This window comes from Oncorhynchus gorbuscha, linkage group LG05 (assembly GCF_021184085.1).
Source record: "Oncorhynchus gorbuscha isolate QuinsamMale2020 ecotype Even-year linkage group LG05, OgorEven_v1.0, whole genome shotgun sequence".
In the NCBI taxonomy this organism is placed as follows: domain Eukaryota; kingdom Metazoa; phylum Chordata; class Actinopteri; order Salmoniformes; family Salmonidae; genus Oncorhynchus; species Oncorhynchus gorbuscha.
Genome location: NC_060177.1, coordinates 3,794,183 through 3,816,383, shown reverse-complemented (window position 1 = coordinate 3,816,383; position 22,201 = coordinate 3,794,183). Strand labels below are relative to the sequence as shown.

Sequence of the window (22,201 nt, the reverse complement as noted above, 5' to 3'; positions counted from 1 at the left end):
CCAAGTGCATTGTGGGTAATGCCCGTCCAAGGCAGTAGTGTTTTAACTGGCTCCGATTTGGATTCTTCTGGAGTTTTCCTTCCTTCTAAACCCCCGACTCAGATCTTCCCCTTTTCATGAATCCACCCGTGTTTCCAACCAGGGACGTCTAATGTTCTGCCTACTGCTGCAGTTTATTGTAATAGGTGCAGCTGATGGCCGTATAATTACATAGTCCTTTAAAAAAACACTTATGTCCAGTTTTAAATGTTCCACCTCCGTACGAACTGTGATGCTGAAGTTGAGCTAGGCTATATTTCCTTGTGGTGCAGGGGAAAAAAACATTGCTTGTTTTGATGAGAAGACTGAGGCTTCAGCTCAGCAGGCCTTGTATCAGCTCTCTGAAGACAGGCCTTGTGTCAGCTCTCTGAGAGAATGTGAGGCTTCAGCTCAGCAGGCCTTTGTCAGCTCTCTGAGAGAATGTCGAGGCTTCAGCTCAGCAGGCCTTGTGTCAGCTCTCTGAGAGAATGTATAGGCTTCAGCTCAGCAGGCCTTGTGTCAGCTCTCCGGAGCTCACAGGCCTTGTGTCAGCTCTCTGAGAGAATGTCGAGGCTTCAGCTCAGCAGGCCTTGTGTCAGCTCTCTGAGAGAATGTCGAGGCTTCAGCTCAGCAGGCCGTCGGTGGTTCTGGACTGGTCCGGAACACGTGTGTGTGTGTGTGTATACCGGTGGTTCTGGACTGGTCCGGAACACGTGTGTGTGTATACCAGTGGTTCTGGACTGGTCCGGAACACGTGTGTGTGTGTGTGTGTGTATATACCAGTGGTTCTGGACTGGTCCGTAACACGTGTGTGTGTGTGTGTGTGGGCCAGATGCTAAGTCATTATACCTTGTAGCTGTGACAGAGTGGGCCAGATGCTAAGTCATTATACCTTGTAGCTGTGACAGAGTGGGCCAGATGCTAAGTCATTATACCTTGTAGCTGTGACAGAGTGGGCCAGATGCTAAGTCATTATACCTTGGAGCTGTGACAGAGTGGGCCAGATGCTAAGTCATTATACCTTGGATTGACAGAGTGGGCCAGATGCTAGGTCATTATACCTTGGAGCTGTGACAGAGTGGGCCAGATGCTAAGTCATTATACCTTGTAGCTGTGACAGAGTGGGCCAGATGCTAGGTCATTATACCTTGGAGCTGTGACAGAGTGGGCCAGATGCTAGGTCATTATACCTTGTAGCTGTGACAGAGTGGGCGAGATGCTGACATGTAATTATTCATTTCCTACTTCTTAGTGGCTTTGTGTGTACTGTAGTTTAGTATAACTCCTCCTGACTTGTCCAGGCCTGTAGCTCCTGACAGTCGGTTTCCTACTGTTCCACAGGGTTATATTATAGTATGAAGCTGGTCCCCTGTTCCACAGGGTTATATTATAGTATGAAGCTGGTCCCTGTTCCACAGGGTTATAGTATGGAGCTGGCCCCTGTTCCACAGGGTTATAGTATGGAGCTGGCCCCTGTTCCACAGGGTTATAGTATGGAGCTGGCCCCCTGTTCCACAGGGTTATAGTATGGAGCTGGCCCCTGTTCCCTACTGTTCCACAGGGTTATAGTATGGAGCTGGTCCCCTGTTCCCTACTGTTCCACAGGGTTATAGTATGGAGCTGGCCCCTGTTCCCCTGTTCCACAGGGTTATAGTATGGAGCTGGCCCCCTGTTCCCTACTGTTCCACAGGGTTATAGTATGGACTGTTCCACAGGGTTATAGTATGGAGCTGGCCCCCTGTTCCCTACTGTTCCACAGGGTTATAGTATGGAGCTGGTCCCCTGTTCCCTACTGTTCCACAGGGTTATAGTATGGAGCTGGTCCCCTGTTCCCTACTGTTCCACAGGGTTATAGTATGGAGCTGGTCCCCTGTTCCCTACTGTTCCACAGGGTTATAGTATGGAGCTGGCCCCTGTTCCACAGGGTTATAGTATGGAGCTGGCCCCCTGTTCCACAGGGTTATAGTATGGAGCTGGCCCCCTGTTCCACAGGGTTATAGTATGGAGCTGGCCCCCTGTTCCACAGGGTTATAGTATGGAGCTGGCCCCCTGTTCCACAGGGTTATAGTATGGAGCTGGCCCCTGTTCCACAGGGTTATAGTATGGAGCTGGCCCCCCCCTGTTCCACAGGGTTATAGTATGGAGCTGGCCCCCTGTTCCACAGGGTTATAGTATGGAGCTGGCCCCCTGTTCCCCTGTTCCACAGGGTTATAGTATGGAGCTGGCCCCTGTTCCCTACAGGGTTATAGTATGGAGCTGGCCCCTGTTCCACAGGGTTATAGTATGGAGCTGGCCCCCTGTTCCACAGGGTTATAGTATGGAGCTGGCCCCCTGTTCCACAGGGTTATAGTATGGAGCTGGCCCCCTATTCCACAGGGTTATAGTATGGAGCTGGCCCCCTGTTCCACAGGGTTATAGTATGGAGCTGGCCCCTGTTCCACAGGGTTATAGTATGGAGCTGGCCCCCTGTTCCACAGGGTTATAGTATGGAGCTGGCCCCCTGTTCCACAGGGTTATAGTATGGAGCTGGCCCCTGTTCCACGGGGTTATAGTATGGAGCTGGCCCCTGTTCCACGGGGTTATAGTATGGAGCTGGCCCCCTGTTCCACGGGGTTATAGTATGGAGCTGGCCCCTGTTCCACAGGGTTATAGTATGGAGCTGGCCCCTGTTCCACGGGGTTATAGTATGGAGCTGGCCCCCTGTTCCACGGGGTTATAGTATGGAGCTGGCCCCCTGTTCCACGGGGTTATAGTATGGAGCTGGCCCCCTGTTCCACAGGGTTATAGTATGGAGCTGGTCCCCCTGTTCCACAGGGTTATAGTATGGAGCTGGTCCCCTGTTCCACAGGGTTATAGTATGGAGCTGGTCCCCTGTTCCACAGGGTTATAGTATGGAGCTGGTCCCCTGTTCCACAGGGTTATAGTATGGAGCTGGTCCCCTGTTCCACAGGGTTATAGTATGGAGCTGGCCCCCTGTTCCCTACTGTTCCACAGGGTTATAGTATGGAGCTGGCCCCCTGTTCCACAGGGTTATAGTATGGAGCTGGCCCCCTGTTCCCTAGCTGGCCCCTGTTCCACAGGGTTATAGTATGGAGCTGGCCCCTGTTCCCTACTGTTCCACAGGGTTATAGTATGGAGCTGGCCCCCTGTTCCACAGGGTTATAGTATGGAGCTGGTTCCCCTGTTCCACAGGGTTATAGTATGGAGCTGGCCCCCTGTTCCTACTGTTATAGTTATAGTATGGAGCTGGCCCCTGTTCCACAGGGTTATAGTATGGAGCTGGCCCCCTGTTCCACAGGGTTATAGTATGGAGCTGGTCCCCTGTTCCACAGGGTTATAGTATGGAGCTGGCCCCCTGTTCCCTACTGTTCCACAGGGTTATAGTATGGAGCTGGCCCCCTGTTCCACAGGGTTATAGTATGGAGCTGGCCCCCTGTTCCCTACTGTTCCACAGGGTTATAGTATGGAGCTGGCCCCCTGTTCCCTACTGTTTCATAGGGTTATAGTATGGAGCTGGCCCCCTGTTCCACAGGGTTATAGTATGGAGCTGGCCCCCTGTTCCACAGGGTTATAGTATGGAGCTGGTCCCCTGTTCCACAGGGTTATAGTATGGAGCTGGCCCCCTGTTCCCTACTGTTCCACAGGGTTATAGTATGGAGCTGGCCCCCTGTTCCCTACTGTTCCACAGGGTTATAGTATGGAGCTGGCCCCCTGTTCCACAGGGTTATAGTATGGAGCTGGCCCCCTGTTCCACAGGGTTATAGTATGGAGCTGGCCCCCTGTTCCCTACTGTTCCACAGGGTTATAGTATGGAGCTGCCCCCCCCTGTTCCCTAGTATGGAGCTGGCCCCCTGTTCCACAGGGTTATAGTATGGAGCTGGCCCCCTGTTCCACAGGGTTATAGTATGGAGCTGGTCCCCTGTTCCACAGGGTTATAGTATGGAGCTGGCCCCCTGTTCCACAGGGTTATAGTATGGAGCTGGCCCCCTGTTCCACAGGGTTATAGTATGGAGCTGGCCCCCTGTTCCCTACTGTTCCACAGGGTTATAGTATGGAGCTGGCCCCCTGTTCCACAGGGTTATAGTATGGAGCTGGCCCCCCCCTGTTCCACAGGGTTATAGTATGGAGCTGGCCCCTGTTCCACAGGGTTATAGTATGGAGCTGGCCCCCTGTTCCACAGGGTTATAGTATGGAGCTGGCCCCCTGTTCCACAGGGTTATAGTATGGAGCTGGGTTCCACGGGGTTATAGTATGGAGCTGGCCCCCTGTTCCACAGGGTTATAGTATGGAGCTGGCCCCCTGTTCCACAGGGTTATAGTATGGAGCTGGCCCCCTGTTCCACAGGGTTATAGTATGGAGCTGGCCCCTGTTCCACAGGGTTATAGTATGGAGCTGGCCCCCTGTTCCACAGGGTTATAGTATGGAGCTGGCCCCCTGTTCCACAGGGTTATAGTATGGAGCTGGCCCCTGTTCCACAGGGTTATAGTATGGAGCTGGATGTATCCTACTGCATTGTCATTATGTTGTATTTGTAGCAGGAAGTGACTGTACAGTTGTAGTCCAGCTGACTCAGGAAGTGACTGGACAGTTGTAGTCCAGCTGACTCAGGAAGTGACTGGACAGTTGTAGTCTCGCTGACTCAGGAAGTTGTAGTCCAGCTGACTCAGGAAGTGACTGGACAGTTGTAGTCCAGCTGACTCAGGAAGTGACTGTACAGTTGTAGTCCAGCTGACTCAGGAAGTGACTGTACAGTTGTAGTCCAGCTGACTCAGGAAGTGACTGTACAGTTGTCAGTTCAGCTGACTCAGGAAGTGACTGGACAGTTGTAGTCCAGCTGACTCAGGAAGTGACTGTATTGTCCATCAGGTTAAAGTGTGAGGGTCAATCTAACCTCTGCAGTCATAGGTCTCCAACCGTTTAGTGAACAGATGTTGCACATTGCATTTGTTTTCACAGGTCATGTGTCTGACTAGCCGTGCGATACATTCCTCTAGCCCACATATGTCAGAGTCAAGGCCCGCGGGCCACATCCGGCCCGCGAGAAGGTTTTTACGGCCCCTGGGATGATCTTGATTTATTATTAGAACCGGCCCGCAGACCGCAGCAAGCCGGCAGCCCGCAGATCTTTTACACGCACCAATACTACATTTCCCACAATGCAACGGTGACGCACCGAGCAGTAGGCTGCTTCATTTCAATATTTATTGGCACAGCAGTTGTCAGCATCACAGTAAAATTAACTTTCAGATACCCATCAAAAATGGCAAAACGGAAGGTGGACACTGAGAACCGGGGTTTCAAACAAGGTGGGAGTCGGAGTATTTGTTCACGGAGGTAGCTGGAAAACCTGTGTGTCTTCTGTGTGGAGAAAGTGTGGCGGTACTGAAAGAGTATAATCTGAGACGACATTATGAAACGAAACACGCGGACAAAAACAAGAATATGGACATGGAACAAAGGCTACAAAAGGCAGAGGAATTAAAACGAGGCCTCAAATCTCGACAGGCTCTGTTCAAAAAAGCCAAATCACAAGGCCAGGCTGCTGTCAAGGCCAGTTTTATTTTGGCAGAAGAGATCGCTAAATCAGCCCGGCCATTTACGGAGGGGATTTCATCAAAAACTGCATGATTAAAGTTTGTGACGAAGTTTGCCCAGAAAAAAGGCAACTCTTTTTAAATGTGAGTCTGAGCAGAAACACCATTGCCGAGAGAGTAGACCAGTTGTCCATCAATCTAAAAGAGCAGCTTGTGAAAAAGGGAAAAGATTTCATTGCATATTCCTTGGCTGTGGATGAGAGCACCGACATTTCTGACATTGCCCAGTTGTCAATTTTCATCCGCGGAGTGGACTCCAGCCTAAGCGTGACAGAGGAGTTTTTGGCTTTACGTCCTATGCATGGCACAACTACGGGGCATGATTTGTATGAAGAGGTGTCAAGATGTGTAAATGAGATGGAGCTGCCTTGGGAAAAACTTGTGGGTTTGACAACCGACGGAGCACCTGCGATGTGTGGACACAGGAGCGGACTGGTGGTGAAGATACGGGAAAAGATGCAAGAGGAAAACGCGACAGGTGAGCTGACAGCTTATCATTGTATCATACACCAGGAAGCGTTGTGCGGTAAAGCCTTGAAAATGGAGCATGTAATGAGCATCATCACGCGCACAGTTAACTTTATCAGAGCCAAAGGTTTGAATCACCGCCAGTTCAAGGCATTTCTGACGGAGTTAGAAACGGAGCATGGTGATTTGCCTTATCACACAGAGGTGCGATGGCTAAGCCAGGGAAAGGTGCTTCAAAGATGTTTCGAGCTTCGTGAGGAGATTTGTCTGTTCTTGGACAGCAAAGGGAAAGACACAACACAACTCCGAGACGAAATGTTTCTGTGTGAAATGGCTTTTCTGTGTGACATTACGAGTCATCTGAATGCAATGAACTTGCAGCTGCAGGGTCGGGATCGTGTCATCTCTGATATGTACAGTACAGTGAAGGCATTTAAAACCAAACTGACTCTGTGGGAGACGCAGATGCGGAAAGAAAATTTGAGCCACTTTCCCAGCTGCCAGACCATGAAAGAGAAGCTCTCTACCAGTGCGTTCCCGAGCGCACAGTTGGCTGATAAAATAGGTATGCTTGCCGCTGACTTTCGACGCCGATTTGCTGACTTTGAAGCACAAAAAGCAGGTTGGAACTGCTCGGTAACCCATTTGCTGTTGACGTGGAAAGCTCACCACCAAACCTCCAAATGGAGTTGATTGACCTCCAATGCAATGATGCACTGAGGGCAAAATATGCGGCAGTGGGTGCTGCGGAGTTCGCCCGTTTCCTCCCCGACACAATGCCCCAGCTGCGCATCCAGGCTGCTCAAACGTTGTCTATGTTTGGCAGCACATACCTGTGTGAACAACTGTTTTCTTTGATGAACTTGAACAAAACATCACACAGAAGTCGACTTACTGCTGAACACCTCCACTCAATTCTGAGGATTTCCTCAGCTCAGAGCCTTACCCGAACATTGATGAACTTGTGGAAAAGATGGGACACCACCAAGTATCACCCTCAACCTCAAACAAGTGAACATTACTGTGCAATCACATATTTAGAGTTTTTACTCAGTTCAAGTTTAAAAGTTAAAGTTTAATATTTGTTTTCACTGCATGTTACTTCTCCTTAAACAAAGTGTTGTTTTTGATTAATAGATTTTTGCACTTTATTTTATTGTATTTCAATCCAATTATATTTTAAAAATATTTCAGTTGAGTGGATGATAGAAAATTGCTATTATTGTTTTTTTCTTTGAAGTAAATTTAGCCCACTTTTGCTAAAATAGAAAATATAGGCTACTGATGGTGCCTTGAATACCGGTTTCTTTCATTTAATGTTCATGTTATGGGGATTTTTATATAAAGGAAATTTGTCTTTTGTGTCTGTTGAAAATTAAAGATTACTGACAGAGCCATAAGAAAATATTGCTTTATTTATCTGATCATATTGGAATATATTTGTTAGGTTTTCAGTAGGTTCAATTAGGTTCACTAGACTATATGCGTCATTTAAAAAATTTTCAATGAACATTCGAACAGTCCGGCCCTCGGCTTGTAGCTAAATTTTTTATTTGGCCCTCCGTCCATTTGACTTTGACACCCCTGCTCTAGCCCCTGTTCTATCAAACTCTGGACAGCAGGGTAATGATTTGGGTAGACATTTCCTGTTTGTTAAAGACGTTCCTGTGGAGAGTTTGTCCAGGTGGTTAATGCAGAGAACAGAAGAGGATGTCCAGGTGGTTAATACAGTGAACAGGAGAGGATGTCCAGGTGGTTAATACAGACTGAGTGAACAGGAGAGGATGTCCAGGTGGTTAATAGACTGAGTGAACAGGAGAGGATGTCCAGGTGGTTAATACAGACTGAGTGAACAGGAGAGATGTCCAGGTGGTCAGTGAACAGGTGGTTAATACAGTGAACAGGAGAGGATGTCCAGGTGGTTAATACAGTGAACAGGAGAGGATGTCCAGGTGGTTAATCCAGTGAACAGGGAGGATGTCCAGGTGGAGTGAACAGGAGAGGATGTCCAGGTGGTTAATACAGTGAACAGGAGAGGATGTCCAGGTGGTTAATACAGTGAACAGTGAACAGGAGAGGATGTCCAGGTGGTTAATACAGTGAACAGGAGAGGATGTCCAGGTGATTAATACAGTGAACAGGAGAGGATGTCCAGGTGATTAATACAGTGAACAGGAGAGGATGTCCAGGTGGTTAATACAGTGAACAGGAGAGGATGTCCAGGTGGTTAATACAGTGAACAGGAGAGGATGTCCAGGTGGTTAATACAGTGAACAGGAGAGGATGTCCAGGTGATTAATACAGTGAACAGGAGAGGACAGTGAACAGGAGAGGATGTCCAGGTGGTTAATACAGTGAACAGGAGAGGATGTCCAGGTGGTTAATACAGTGAACAGGAGAGGATGTCCAGGTGGTTAATACAGTGAACAGGAGAGGATGTCCAGGTGGTTAATACAGTGAACAGGAGAGGATGTCCAGGTGGTTAATACAGACTGAGTGAACAGGAGAGGATGTCAGTGAACAGGTGTGTTAATGATTAATACAGTGAACAGGAGAGGATGTCCAGGTGGTTAATGAACAGGAGAGGACAGTGAACAGGAGAGGATGTCCAGGTGGATTAATACAGTGAACAGGAGAGGATGTCCAGGTGATTAATACAGTGAACAGGAGAGGATGTCCAGGTGATTAATGAACAGGAGAGACTGAGTGAACAGGAGAGGATGTCCAGGTGGTTAATACAGTGAACAGGAGAGGATGTCCAGGTGATTAATACAGTGAACAGGAGAGAGGATGTCCAGGTGATTAATACAGTGAACAGGAGAGGATGTCCAGGTGGTTAATACAGTGAACAGGAGAGGATGTCCAGGTGGTTAATACAGACAGTGAACAGGAGAGATGTCCAGGTGTTAATACAGACTGAGTGAACAGGAGAGGATGTCCAGGTGGTTAATACAGTGAACAGGAGAGGATGTCCAGGTGGTTAATACAGTGAACAGGAGAGGATGTCCAGGTGGTTAATACAGTGAACAGGAGAGGATGTCCAGGTGGTTAATACAGTGAACAGGAGAGGATGTCCAGGTGGTTAATACAGTGAACAGGAGAGGATGTCCAGGTGGTTAATGAACAGGAGAGGACAGGTGGTTAATACAGTGAACAGGAGAGGATGTCCAGGTGGTTAATACAGTGAACAGGAGAGGATGTCCAGGTGGTTAATACAGTGAACAGGAGAGGATGTCCAGGTGGATTAATGAACAGGAGAGGACAGTGAACAGGAGAGGATGTCCAGGTGGTTAATACAGTGAACAGGAGAGGATGTCCAGGTGATTAATAGACTGAGTGAACAGGAGAGGATGTCCAGGTGATTAATACAGTGAACAGGAGAGGATGTCCAGGTGGTTAATACAGTGAACAGGAGAGGATGTCCAGGTGGTTAATACAGTGAACAGGAGAGGATGTCCAGGTGGTTAATGAACAGGAGAGACAGTGAACAGGAGAGGATGTCCAGGTGATTAATACAGTGAACAGGAGAGGATGTCCAGGTGGTTAATACAGTGAACAGGAGAGGATGTCCAGGTGGTTAATACAGTGAACAGGAGAGGATGTCCAGGTGATTAATACAGTGAACAGGAGAGGATGTCCAGGTGGTTAATACAGACTGAGTGAACAGGAGAGGATGTCCAGGTGGTTAATACAGTGAACAGGAGAGGATGTCCAGGTGGTTAATACAGACTGAGTGAACAGGAGAGGATGTCCAGGTGGTTAATACAGTGAACAGGAGAGGATGTCCAGGTGGTTAATACAGACTGAGTGAACAGGAGAGGATGTCCAGGTGGTTAATACAGTGAACAGGAGAGGATGTCCAGGTGATTAATGCAGTGAACAGGAGAGGATGTCCAGGTGATTAATACAGTGAACAGGAGAGGATGTCCAGGTGGTTAATACAGTGAACAGGAGAGGATGTCCAGGTGGTACAGTGAACAGGAGAGGTTAATACAGTGAACAGGAGTCCAGGTGGATGTCCAGGTGGTTAATACAGACTGAGTGAACAGGAGAGGATGTCCAGGTGGTTAATACAGTGAACAGGAGAGGATGTCCAGGTGGTTAATACAGTGAACAGGAGAGGGATGTCAGTGAACAGGTGATTAATACAGTGAACAGGAGAGGATGTCCAGGTGGTTAATACAGACTGAGTGAACAGGAGAGGATGTCCAGGTGGTTAATGCAGTGAACAGGAGAGGATGTCCAGGTGATTAATACAGACTGAGTGAACAGGAGAGGATGTCCAGGTGGTTAATACAGTGAACAGGAGAGGATGTCCAGGTGGTTAATACAGACTGAGTGAACAGGAGAGGATGTCCAGGTGATTAATACAGTGAACAGGAGAGGATGTCCAGGTGGTTAATACAGACTGAGTGAACAGGAGAGGATGTCCAGGTGGTTAATACAGTGAACAGGAGAGGATGTCCAGATGAGTGAACAGGAGAGGATGTCCAGGTGTTAATACAGTGAACAGGAGAGGATGTCCAGGTGATTAATACAGTGAACAGGAGAGGATGATGGTTAATCCAGGTCCAGGGATTAATACAGTGAACAGGAGAGGATGTCCAGGTGGTTAATACAGTGAACAGGAGAGGATGTCCAGGTGGTTAATACAGTGAACAGGAGAGGATGTCCAGGTGATTAATACAGTGAACAGGAGAGGATGTCCAGGTGGTTAATACAGTGAACAGGAGAGGATGTCCAGGTGGTTAATACAGTGAACAGGAGAGGATGTCCAGGTGGTTAATATGTCCAGTGAACTGAGTGAGGGAGGATGTCCAGGTGGTTAATACAGTGAACAGGAGAGGATGTCCAGGTGGTTAATACAGACAGTGAACAGGAGAGGATGTCCAGGTGATTAATACAGTGAACAGGAGAGGATGTCCAGGTGGTTAATACAGACTGAGTGAACAGGAGAGGATGTCCAGGTGGTTAATACAGTGAACAGGAGAGGATGTCCAGGTGATTAATACAGTGAACAGGAGAGGATGTCCAGGTGGTTACAGTGAACAGGAGAGGATGTCCAGGTGGTTAATACAGTGAACAGGAGAGGATGTCCAGGTGGTTAATACAGTGAACAGGAGAGGATGTCCAGGTGGTTAATACAGTGAACAGGAGAGGATGTCCAGGTGGTTAATACAGTGAACAGGAGAGGATGTCCAGGTGGTTACAGTGAACAGGAGAGGATGTCCAGGTGGTTAATACAGACAGTGAACAGGAGAGGATGTCCAGGTGGTTAATACAGTGAACAGGAGAGGATGTCCAGGGTCCAGGGATTAATACAGTGAACAGGAGAGGATGTCCAGGTGGTTAAGTGAACAGGAGAGGACAGTGAACAGGAGAGGATGTCCAGGTGGTTAATACAGTGAACAGGAGAGGATGTCCAGGTGATTAATAGACTGAGTGAACAGGAGAGGATGTCCAGGTGATTAATACAGTGAACAGGAGAGGATGTCCAGGTGGTTAATACAGTGAACAGGAGAGGATGTCCAGGTGATTAATAGACTGAGTGAACAGGAGAGGATGTCCAGGTGATTAATACAGACAGTGAACAGGAGAGGATGTCCAGGTGGTTAATTAATACAGTGAACAGGAGAGGATGTCCAGGTGGTTAATACAGTGAACAGGAGAGGATGTCCAGGTCAGTGAACAGATGTGGTTAATACAGTGAACAGGAGAGGATGTCCAGGTGATTAATACAGTGAACAGGAGAGGATGTCCAGGTGGTTAATACAGTGAACAGGAGAGGATGTCCAGGTGATTAATACAGTGAACAGGAGAGGATGTCCAGGTGGTTAATACAGACTGAGTGAACAGGAGAGGATGTCCAGGTGGTTAATGCAGTGAACAGGAGAGGATGTCCAGGTGATTAATGAACAGGAGAGACAGGTGATTAATACAGTGAACAGGAGAGGATGTCCAGGTGGTTAATATGTCCAGGTGAACAGTGGAGAGGATGTCCAGGTGGTTAATACAGACTGAGTGAACAGGAGAGGATGTCCAGGTGATACAGTGAACAGGAGAGGATGTCCAGGTGGTTAATACAGACTGAACAGGAGAGGATGTCCAGGTGGTTTAATGAACAGGAGAGGATGTCCAGGTGGTTAATACAGTGAGGAACAGGAGAGAGGATGTCCAGGTGATTAATACAGTGAACAGGAGAGGATGTCCAGGTGATTAATACAGACAGTGAACAGGAGAGGATGTCCAGGTGGTTAATACAGTGAACAGGAGAGGATGTCCAGGTGGTTAATACAGTGAACAGGAGAGGATGTCCAGGTGATTAATACAGTGAACAGGAGAGGATGTCCAGGTGGTTAATACAGTGAACAGGAGAGGATGTCCAGGTGATTAATACCAGGAGAGGATGGTGGTTTACAGTGAACAGGAGAGATGTCCTACAGTGAACAGGAGAGGATGTCCAGGTGGTTAATACAGTGAACAGGAGAGGATGTCCAGGTGGTTAATACAGTGAACAGGAGAGGATGTCCAGGTGGTTAATACAGACTGAGTGAACAGGAGAGGATGTCCAGGTGGTTAATACAGACTGAGTGAACAGGAGAGGATGTCCAGTACAGTGAACAGGAGAGGATGTCCAGGTGGTTAATACAGTGAACAGGAGAGGATGTCCAGGTGATTAATACAGACTGAGTGAACAGGAGAGGATGTCCAGGTGATTAATACAGTGAACAGGAGAGGATGTCCAGGTGGTTAATACAGTGAACAGGAGAGGATGTCCAGGTGGTTAATACAGTGAACAGGAGAGGATGTCCAGGTGATTAATACAGTGAACAGGAGAGGATGTCCAGGTGATTAATACAGACTGAGTGAACAGGAGAGGATGTCCAGGTGATTAATACAGTGAACAGGAGAGGATGTCCAGGTGATTAATACAGTGAACAGGAGAGGATGTCCAGGTGGTTAATACAGTGAACAGGAGAGGATGTCCAGGTGATTAATACAGACTGAGTGAACAGGAGAGGATGTCCAGGTGATTAATACAGTGAACAGGAGAGGATGTCCAGGTGGTTAATACAGTGAACAGGAGAGGATGTCCAGGTGGTTAATACAGTGAACAGGAGAGGATGTCCAGGTGGTTAATACAGTGAACAGGAGAGGATGTCCAGGTGATTAATTAATACAGAACAGGAGAGGATGTCCAGTGAACAGGAGAGGATGTCCAGGTGGTTAATACAGTGAACAGTGAACAGGAGAGGATGTCCAGGTGGTTAATACAGTGAACAGGAGAGGATGTCCAGGTGGTTAATACAGTGAACAGGAGAGGATGTCCAGGTGGTTAATACAGTGAACAGGAGAGGATGTCCAGGTGGTTAATACAGACTGAGTGAACAGGAGAGGATGTCCAGGTGGTTAATACAGACTGAGTGAACAGGAGAGGATGTCCAGGTGGTTAATACAGTGAACAGGAGAGGATGTCCAGGTGGTTAATACAGTGAACAGGAGAGGATGTCCAGGTGGTTAATACAGACTGAGTGAACAGGAGAGGATGTCCAGGTGGTTAATACAGTGAACAGGAGTCCAGTGATGTCCAGGTGGTTAATACAGTGAACAGGAGAGGATGTCCAGGTGATTAATACAGACTGAGTGAACAGGAGAGGATGTCCAGGTGGTTAATGAACAGACTGTCCAGGTGTACAGGTGAGTGAACAGGAGAGGATGTCCAGGTGGTTAATACAGTGAACAGGAGAGGATGTCCAGGTGGTTACAGTGAACAGGAGAGGATGTCCAGGTGGTTAATGCAGTGAACAGGAGAGGATGTTTTTTAAGTAAAGAGAGAAATGTGGTTCACCCTGAAAGACTGCCTCTTTATCTAGGTCAGCAACACCTGCCTGTACTGGATCAACAACACAATAGTTTTCTGTATCTCTGACAGCTCTGTCTGACTCCACACACTAGAGGGAAGAATGTGGGGAGCTTGGCGACTTGTTACTGCTACCCTGTATTGATGCCCAGACAATGTTTGCTTCTCAAATGGAGCCCTATTCCCTATATAGTGGTACTACTATAGACCAGAGCCCTATTCCCTATATAGTGGTACTACTATAGACCAGAGCCCTATTCCCTATATAGTGGTACTACTATAGACCAGAGCCCTATTCCCTATATAGTGGTACTACTATAGACCAGAGCCCTATTGGTACTACTAGGAGAGGATGTCCTAGTGGTTACTATAGACCAGAGCCCTATTCCCTATATAGACCAGAGCCCTATTCCCCTAGTGGTACTACTATAGACCAGAGCCCTATTCCCTATAGTGGTACTACTATAGACCAGAGCCCTATTCCCTATATAGTGGTACTACTATAGATCAGAGCCCTATTCCCTATATAGTGGTACTACTATAGACCAGAGCCCTATTCCCTATATAGTGGTACTACTATAGACCAGAGCCCTATTCCTATATAGTGGTACTACTATAGATCAGAGCCCTATTCCTATATAGTGGTACTACTATAGACCAGAGCCCTATTTCTATATAGTGGTACTACTATAGACCAGAGCCCTATTCCTATATAGTGGTACTACTATAGACCAGAGCCCTATTCCCTATATAGTGGTACTACTATAGACCAGAGCCCTATTCCCTATATAGTGGTACTACTATAGACCAGAGCCCTATTCCCTATATAGTGGTACTACTATAGACCAGAGCCCTATTCTCTATATAGTGGTACTACTATAGACCAGAGCCCTATTCTTGGGAATAGACGGTCTATATAGTGGTACTACTATAGACTATTATATAGGGAATAGGGTATCAGAGCCCTATTCCCTATATAGTGGTACTACTATAGGACCAGGGCCCTATTCCCTTAGAAGAGGAAGGAGTGTTTTATTATATGCTTCCACTATTTCTCCAGTGGTACTACTATGAGTCACATCCTGGTTTGGCCCTATTCCCTTCAAGTAGATGAGTCCTTGCACCCTCCTTTTAGTGGTACTACTATAGACTACTACTATTCTACTTATAGCTGGCTTCCCTCCAAGGGGAATACTGTGAGTATCTGGCTTCCCTCAGGGTTTTTTGGAGAGCTGGCTTCCCTCCAAGTAGGAGAGGGTTTCAATACTCCTTGGGAAGTGAGAACTGGTTTCCCCAAACTCATTTTGTTAGCAAGTAGGAAGCTGATTGGCTGTCCCTCTTCAAAGTGACTCGGTCCCTGTTGATACTGGTAAGGAAGAGTTTAATCATCAGAACAGCTATCATTCACCACTTTGAAAATAAACCTTTCTCTTTCTTAGAAGTCTACATAGGAAGGAGTCTACATAGTGTTTTATTAATGTTTACTGCTTCCACTATTTCTCCATGTTGTTGTTTTATTTAGAGTTCTACCATAGTGGTATGACTGAGTAGTCTACATAGTCACATCCTGTGTTTGGTTTCCCTTTCTGCTTTGGTATGACCCTCTTCAAGTAGATGAGTCCTACATAGTGACCCATCCTTTTCCTGTGACCATACATACCATAGTGATATGACTGAGAGCATACATACCTAGTGACCATCCCATCCATAGTGATATAGGAGTAGGTGACCATACATACTGTGAGTAGAGCTGGCTTCCATTCATAGTGATAGGAGTAGTCTACATAGTGACCATTTACCTAGTGGTATGTCTAGAGTCTACATAGTGCTTACCATAGTGATATGACTCCAAGGTTTTACATACCATAGTGATATGAGGGTTAGTTTACCATAGTGGATGACTAGATCATAGTGGCTACATACCCTCCATAGTGGCCATACATACCATAGTGGTATGACTGGGTTTTACCATAGTGGTATGACTGAGTAGTCTGGCATAGTGACCATACATACCATAGTAACATGACTGAGTAGACCATACATACCATAGTTTTGACTGAGTAGTCTACATAGTGACCATACATACCATAGTATGACTGAGGCATAGTGACCATACATACCTGGTATGACTGAGTAGTCTACATAGTGGCCATACATACCATAGTGATATGACTGAGTAGTCTTTGGCCATACATACCATAGTGATATGACTGAGTAGTCTACATAGTGGCTACATACCATAGTGATATGACTGAGTAGTCTACATAGCCATACATACCATAGTGATATGACTGGTAGTCTACATAGTGGCCATACATACCATAGTGATATGACTGAGTAGTCTACATAGTGACCATACATACCTATGACTGAGTAGTCTACATAGTGATATGTCTGAGTAGTCTACATAGTGATACTGAGTAGTCTACTGTGACCATACATACCATAGTGATATGACTGAGTAGTCTACATAGTGACCATACATACCATAGTGATATGACTGAGTAGTCTCAGAACATATGACTGAGTAGTCTACATAGTGGCCATACAGCCATAGTGATATGACTGAAGTCTACATAGTGACCATACATACCATAGTTATGACTGATTTCAGGAAGAGTCAGTCTGGTGACCATACATACCCTTTTAGTGACCCATACCAGTGATAACAGCTATCATTCATAGTGATATGACTGAGTAGTCTAGTGACCATACATACCATAGTGATATGACTAGTAGTCTACATAGTGACCATACATACCATAGTGGTATGACTAGTGATATGACTAGTCTACATAGTGACCATACATACCATAGTGATATGACTGAGTAGTCTACATAGTAGTCTACATAGTGACCATACATACCATAGTGGTATGACTGAGTAGTGACCATCTACATAGTAGTGACCATACATACCATAGTGGTATGACTGAGTAGTCTACATAGTGACCATACATACCATAGTGGTATGACTGAGTAGTCTACATAGTGACCATACATACCATAGTGGTATGACTGAGTAGTCTACATAGTGACCATACATACCATGGTAGTGGTATGACTGAGTAGTCTACATAGTGGCCATACATACCATAGTGATATGACTGAGTAGTCTACATAGTAACCATACATACCATAGTGGTATGACTGAGTAGTCTACATAGTGTACATACCATAGTGGTATGACATAGTCCATAGTGATATGACTGAGTAGTCTACATAGTGACCATACATACCATAGTGGTATGACTGAGTAGTCTACATAGTGACCATACATACCATAGTGGTATGACTGAGTAGTCTACATAGTGACCATACATACCATAGTGATATGACTGAGTAGTCTACATAGTGACCATACATACCATAGTGGTATGACTGAGTAGTCTACATAGTGACCATACATACCATAGTGGTATGACTGAGTAGTCTACATAGTCTACATAGTGGTATGACCTGAGTACATACCATAGTGGTATGACTGAGTAGTCTACATAGTGACCATACATACCATAGTGGTATGACTGAGTAGTCTACATAGTGACCATACATACCATAGTGGTATGACTGAGTAGTCTACATAGTGACCATACATACCATAGTAATATGACTGAGTAGTCTACATAGTGACCATACATACCATATAGACTGAGTATGACTGAGTAGTCTACATAGTGATATACATACCATAGTGATATGACTGAGTAGTCTACATAGTGACCATACATACCATAGTGGTATGACTGAGTAGTCTACATAGTGACCATACATACCATAGTGGTATGACTGAGTAGTCTACATAGTGACCATACATACCATAGTGATATGACTGAGTAGTCTACATAGTGACCATACATACCATAGTGGTATGACTAGACCATACATACCATAGTGATGGTCTACATAGTGACCATACATACCATAGTGGTATGACTGAGTAGTCTACATAGTGACCATACATACCATAGTGGTATGACTGAGTAGTCTACATAGTGACCATACATACCATAGTGTATGATGAGTCTACATAGTACCATACATACCATAGTGATATGACTGTAGTCTACATAGTACATACATACCATAGTGATATGACTGAGTAGTCTACATAGTGACCATGACAGTCTACATAGTGACCATACATAGTATAGTGGTATGACTGAGTAGTCTACATAGTGCCATACATACCATAGTGGTATGACCATAGTGATATGACTGAGTAGTCTACATAGTGACCATACATACCATAGTGATATGACTGAGTAGTCTACATAGTGACCATACATACCATAGTGGTATGACTGAGTAGTCTACATAGTGACCATACATACCATAGTGGTATGACTGAGTAGTCTACATAGTGACCATACATACCATAGTAATATGACTGAAGTGACTGAACACACACACTACTCTGCCCCGAGAACTCACACACACACACACACACACACACACACACACACACACACACACACACACACACACACACACACACACACACACACACACAAGAACTCACGTACACACACACACACACACACACTACTCTGCCCCGAGAACTCACGTATACACACACACACACACACACACGAGAACTCACGTATACACACACACACACACACACACACTACTCTGCCCCAAGAACTCACGTATACACACACACACACACACACACACACACACACACTACTCTGCCCCGAGAACTCACGTATACACACACACACACACACACACACACACACACACACACACACACACACACACACACACACACACACACACACACACACACACACACACACACACACACACACACACACACACACACACACTACTCTGCCCCAAGAACTCACGTATACACACACACACACACACACACACACACACACACACACACACACACACACACACACACACACACACACACACACACACACACACACACACACACACACACACACACACACTACTCTGCCCCGAGAACTCACATATACACACACACACACACACACAGACTGTCCCAGAACACACTGTGACCACCTCACATGACTCTAGTTTAGGCCTTTAGCCAGGACTAGAGTGTTCCATTGGTTCAACATGATAATGCCTCCCCAATGGCGCCCTATTCTGTAATATAGTGCACTACTTTTTTGACCAGGGCCCAAAGGGTAATGCATTTGATATAGTGAATAGGATGCTGTTTGGGACACAGCCATGTTTACTGTCTGTGCCAGCTGGCCAGTCCTCAGGGTCTTATGGGAAATTATTTGCTCCCTATAGCCTCCTAAAAGGACTGGAGTGTCATCAATGACTGAGGCCTTTTTAGAAAGACTGGCAGGGCCCCTGGGCTGCTGTGTTCTGGTACTTTTAGAAAGTTGGGCTGCTGTGTACTTTTAGAAAGACTGGCAGGGCCCCTGGGCCCCTTTTAGAAAGACTGGCAGGGCTGCTGTGTTGTTCTGGTACTTTTAGAAAGACTGGCAGGGCCCCTGGGCTGCTGTGTTGTTCTGGTACTTTAGAACAACTAGACTGGCAGGGCCCCTGGGCTGCTGTGTTGTTCTGGTACTTTTAGAAAGACTGGCCGGGCCCCTGGGCTGCTGTGTTCTGGTACTTTTAGAAAGACTGGCAGGGCCCCTGGGCTGCTGTTTGTTCTGGTACTTTTATAAAGACTGGCCGGGCCCCTGGGCTGCTGTGTTCTGGTACTTTTAGAAAGACTGGCAGGGCCCCTGGGCTGCTGTTCTGTTGTGGTACTTTAGAACAACTAGACTGGCAGGGCCCCTGGGCTGCTGTGTTGTTCTGGTACTTTTAGAACAACTAGACTGGCAGGGCCCCTGGGCTGCTGTGTTGTTCTGGTACTTTTGTGGAAAGACTGGCAGGGCCCCTGGGCTGCTGTTTTGTTGTGGTACTTTTAGAAAGACTGGCAGGGCCCCTGGGCTGCTGTGCTGTTCTGGTACTTTTAGAAAGACTGGCAGGGCCCCTGGGCTGCTGTTCTGTTGTGGTACTTTTAGAAAGACTGGCAGGGCCCCTGGGCTGCTGTGCTGTTCTGGTACTTTTATAAAGACTAGACTGGCAGGGCCCCTGGGCTGCTGTGCTGTTCTGGTACTTTTAGAAAGACTGGCAGGGCCCCTGGGCTGCTGTTCTGTTGTGGTACTTTTAGAACAACTAGACTGGCAGGGCCCCTGGGCTGCTGTGTTGTTGTGGTACTTTTAGAACAACTAGACTGGCAGGGCCCTGGGCTGCTGTTCTGTTGTGGTACTTTTAGAAAACAAGGGCCCCTGGGCTGCTGTTCTGTTGTGGTACTTTTAGAACAACTAGACTGGCAGGGCCCCTGGGCTGCTGTTCTGTTGTGGTACTTTTACAAATGTTGGCAATACTGTTGACAAGTTACTTACCACTCTGTTGTCGAATGAATGGGGAAACATAGACAATAGAGTTGGTATTCATTGAGGACTGGAGGAAACATGGACAATAGAGAGTTGGTATTCATTGAGGACTGGAGGAAACATGGACAATAGAGTTGGTATTCATTGAGGACTGGAGGAAACATGGACAATAGAGAGTTGGTATTCATTGAGGACTGGAGGAAACATGGACAATAGAGTTGGTATTCATTGAGGACTGGAGGAAACATGGACAATAGAGAGTTGGTATTCATTGAGGACTGGAGGAAACATGGACAATAGAGAGTTGGTATTCATTGAGGACTGGAGGAAACATGGACAATAGAGAGTTGGTATTCATTGAGGACTGGAGGAAACATGGACAATAGAGTTGGTATTCATTGAGGACTGGAGGAAACATGGACAATAGAGAGTTGGTATTCATTGAGGACTGAGGCTTTTTAGAGAATAGACTGGGCTGGTACTAGTTGGCTATGTCCCAATTCTCCACCCTTTTCCTGAAGTGTACACTGTGTACACACACTCCGCCATGGATGAATGAATGGATGGATGGATGGATGGATGAATGGATGGATGAATGGATGGATGGATGGATGGATGGATGGATGGATGGATGGATGGATGGATGGATGGATGGATGGATGAAGGACTGATTCCATGTCTGTCTCAGATCTCCAGTTGGCAACCCATCCCTTATGGGATTGAATGGATGGGGATTGGTGGATAAGAGTTGTTGTTTCTGCAGGATGTTCCTCCTCAGACGCTGTACCCATCCGTTACTGTGCCTGGAACTGACTCTGAGACAGTCTTATCTCCTGCTCTGCTGTTATTCGCTGTACGTTACTGCGCCTGGAACTGACTCTGAGTCAGTCTTCTCTCCTGCTCTGCTGTACGTTACTGCGCCTGGAACTGACTCTGAGTCAGTCTTATCTCCTGTTGTGCTGTGATTTGCTGACGACACACTGCTTCCTGTTGTTGCCTGGCTGTGTGTCAATATGCTGAGTTGAAATTGCAGACCGTTAACCTTTTCCCTACTTAGGGAGGGACGTTAGACCGTTCCACCAATCAGAATCTTTCCAGGTCCTTGATATCCTCACTTATGGACTGTCCTCTTCAATTCAAAACACATTTTTTTTCAACGGAGACTGAAAATGTTTTGTTTTTTTGTGGTCAATTAAGCATTTCTTTGTGGATTTTTTGATGTGTGCTTGGGGTCGTTGTCCTGCTGGAAAATGACAGTTGTGGATTTGTGAAGTCTCCTAGCAACCAGATGTTTTGACTAGAATGTCCTGTTACTGGGTAGTTCATGATCCGGTTGACCTTAACAAGGACCCCATGACCCCTCACCATATTTTACAGGAGATATACCCCATAACATCAAGGACCCCTCACCATATTTTACAGGAGGTATACCCCATGACTAGGGCACCCCTCACCATATTTTACAGGAGATATACCCCATAACATCAAGGTCCCCTCACCATATTTTACAGGAGGTATACCCCATAACATCAAGGACCGCTCACCATATTTTACAGGAGGTATGAGGTTCTTAACATCAAGGATCCCTCACTGGTGGGCGTGGCCAAAGAGCCTAATTTTCATGTCATTTCACCAAAACAGGGTCCCAATCAAGTCCAAAACGCTGTTTAGCCAACGCCAGGCATTTACATTATAATGGATTACATGATAATAGAGTCAAGGGTGCCAATAATTATGGACCTGATTTTAGGGTGCCAATAATTATGGACCTGATTTTAGGGTGCCAATAATTATGGACCTGATTTTAGGGTGCCAATAATTATGGACCTGATTTTAGGGTGCCAATAATTATGGACCTGATTTTAGGGTGCCAATAA

The 22,201-nt window shown here is 46.4% G+C and overlaps 1 protein-coding gene and 1 long non-coding RNA gene across 3 annotated transcripts in view; both read left to right on the top strand.

Annotated features, from left to right (window-relative positions):
* LOC124035373 (FH1/FH2 domain-containing protein 1-like) overlaps positions 1–22,201 on the top strand; it is a gene marked incomplete at its 3' end in the record, with an annotated part of 102,876 nt that overhangs the window by 27,499 nt on the left and 53,176 nt on the right. The gene's annotated exons all lie outside the window — the stretch shown is intronic.
* LOC124035458 lies at positions 7,705–8,224 on the top strand. 2 transcript variants are annotated; one of them, XR_006838740.1, is made up of 3 exons: positions 7,705–7,872; positions 7,965–8,032; positions 8,168–8,224. It is a non-coding gene; the product is annotated as an uncharacterized LOC124035458 (long non-coding RNA). The 2 variants fall into 2 exon arrangements; XR_006838739.1 differs by lacking the exon at positions 8,168–8,224 and adding an exon at positions 8,093–8,144.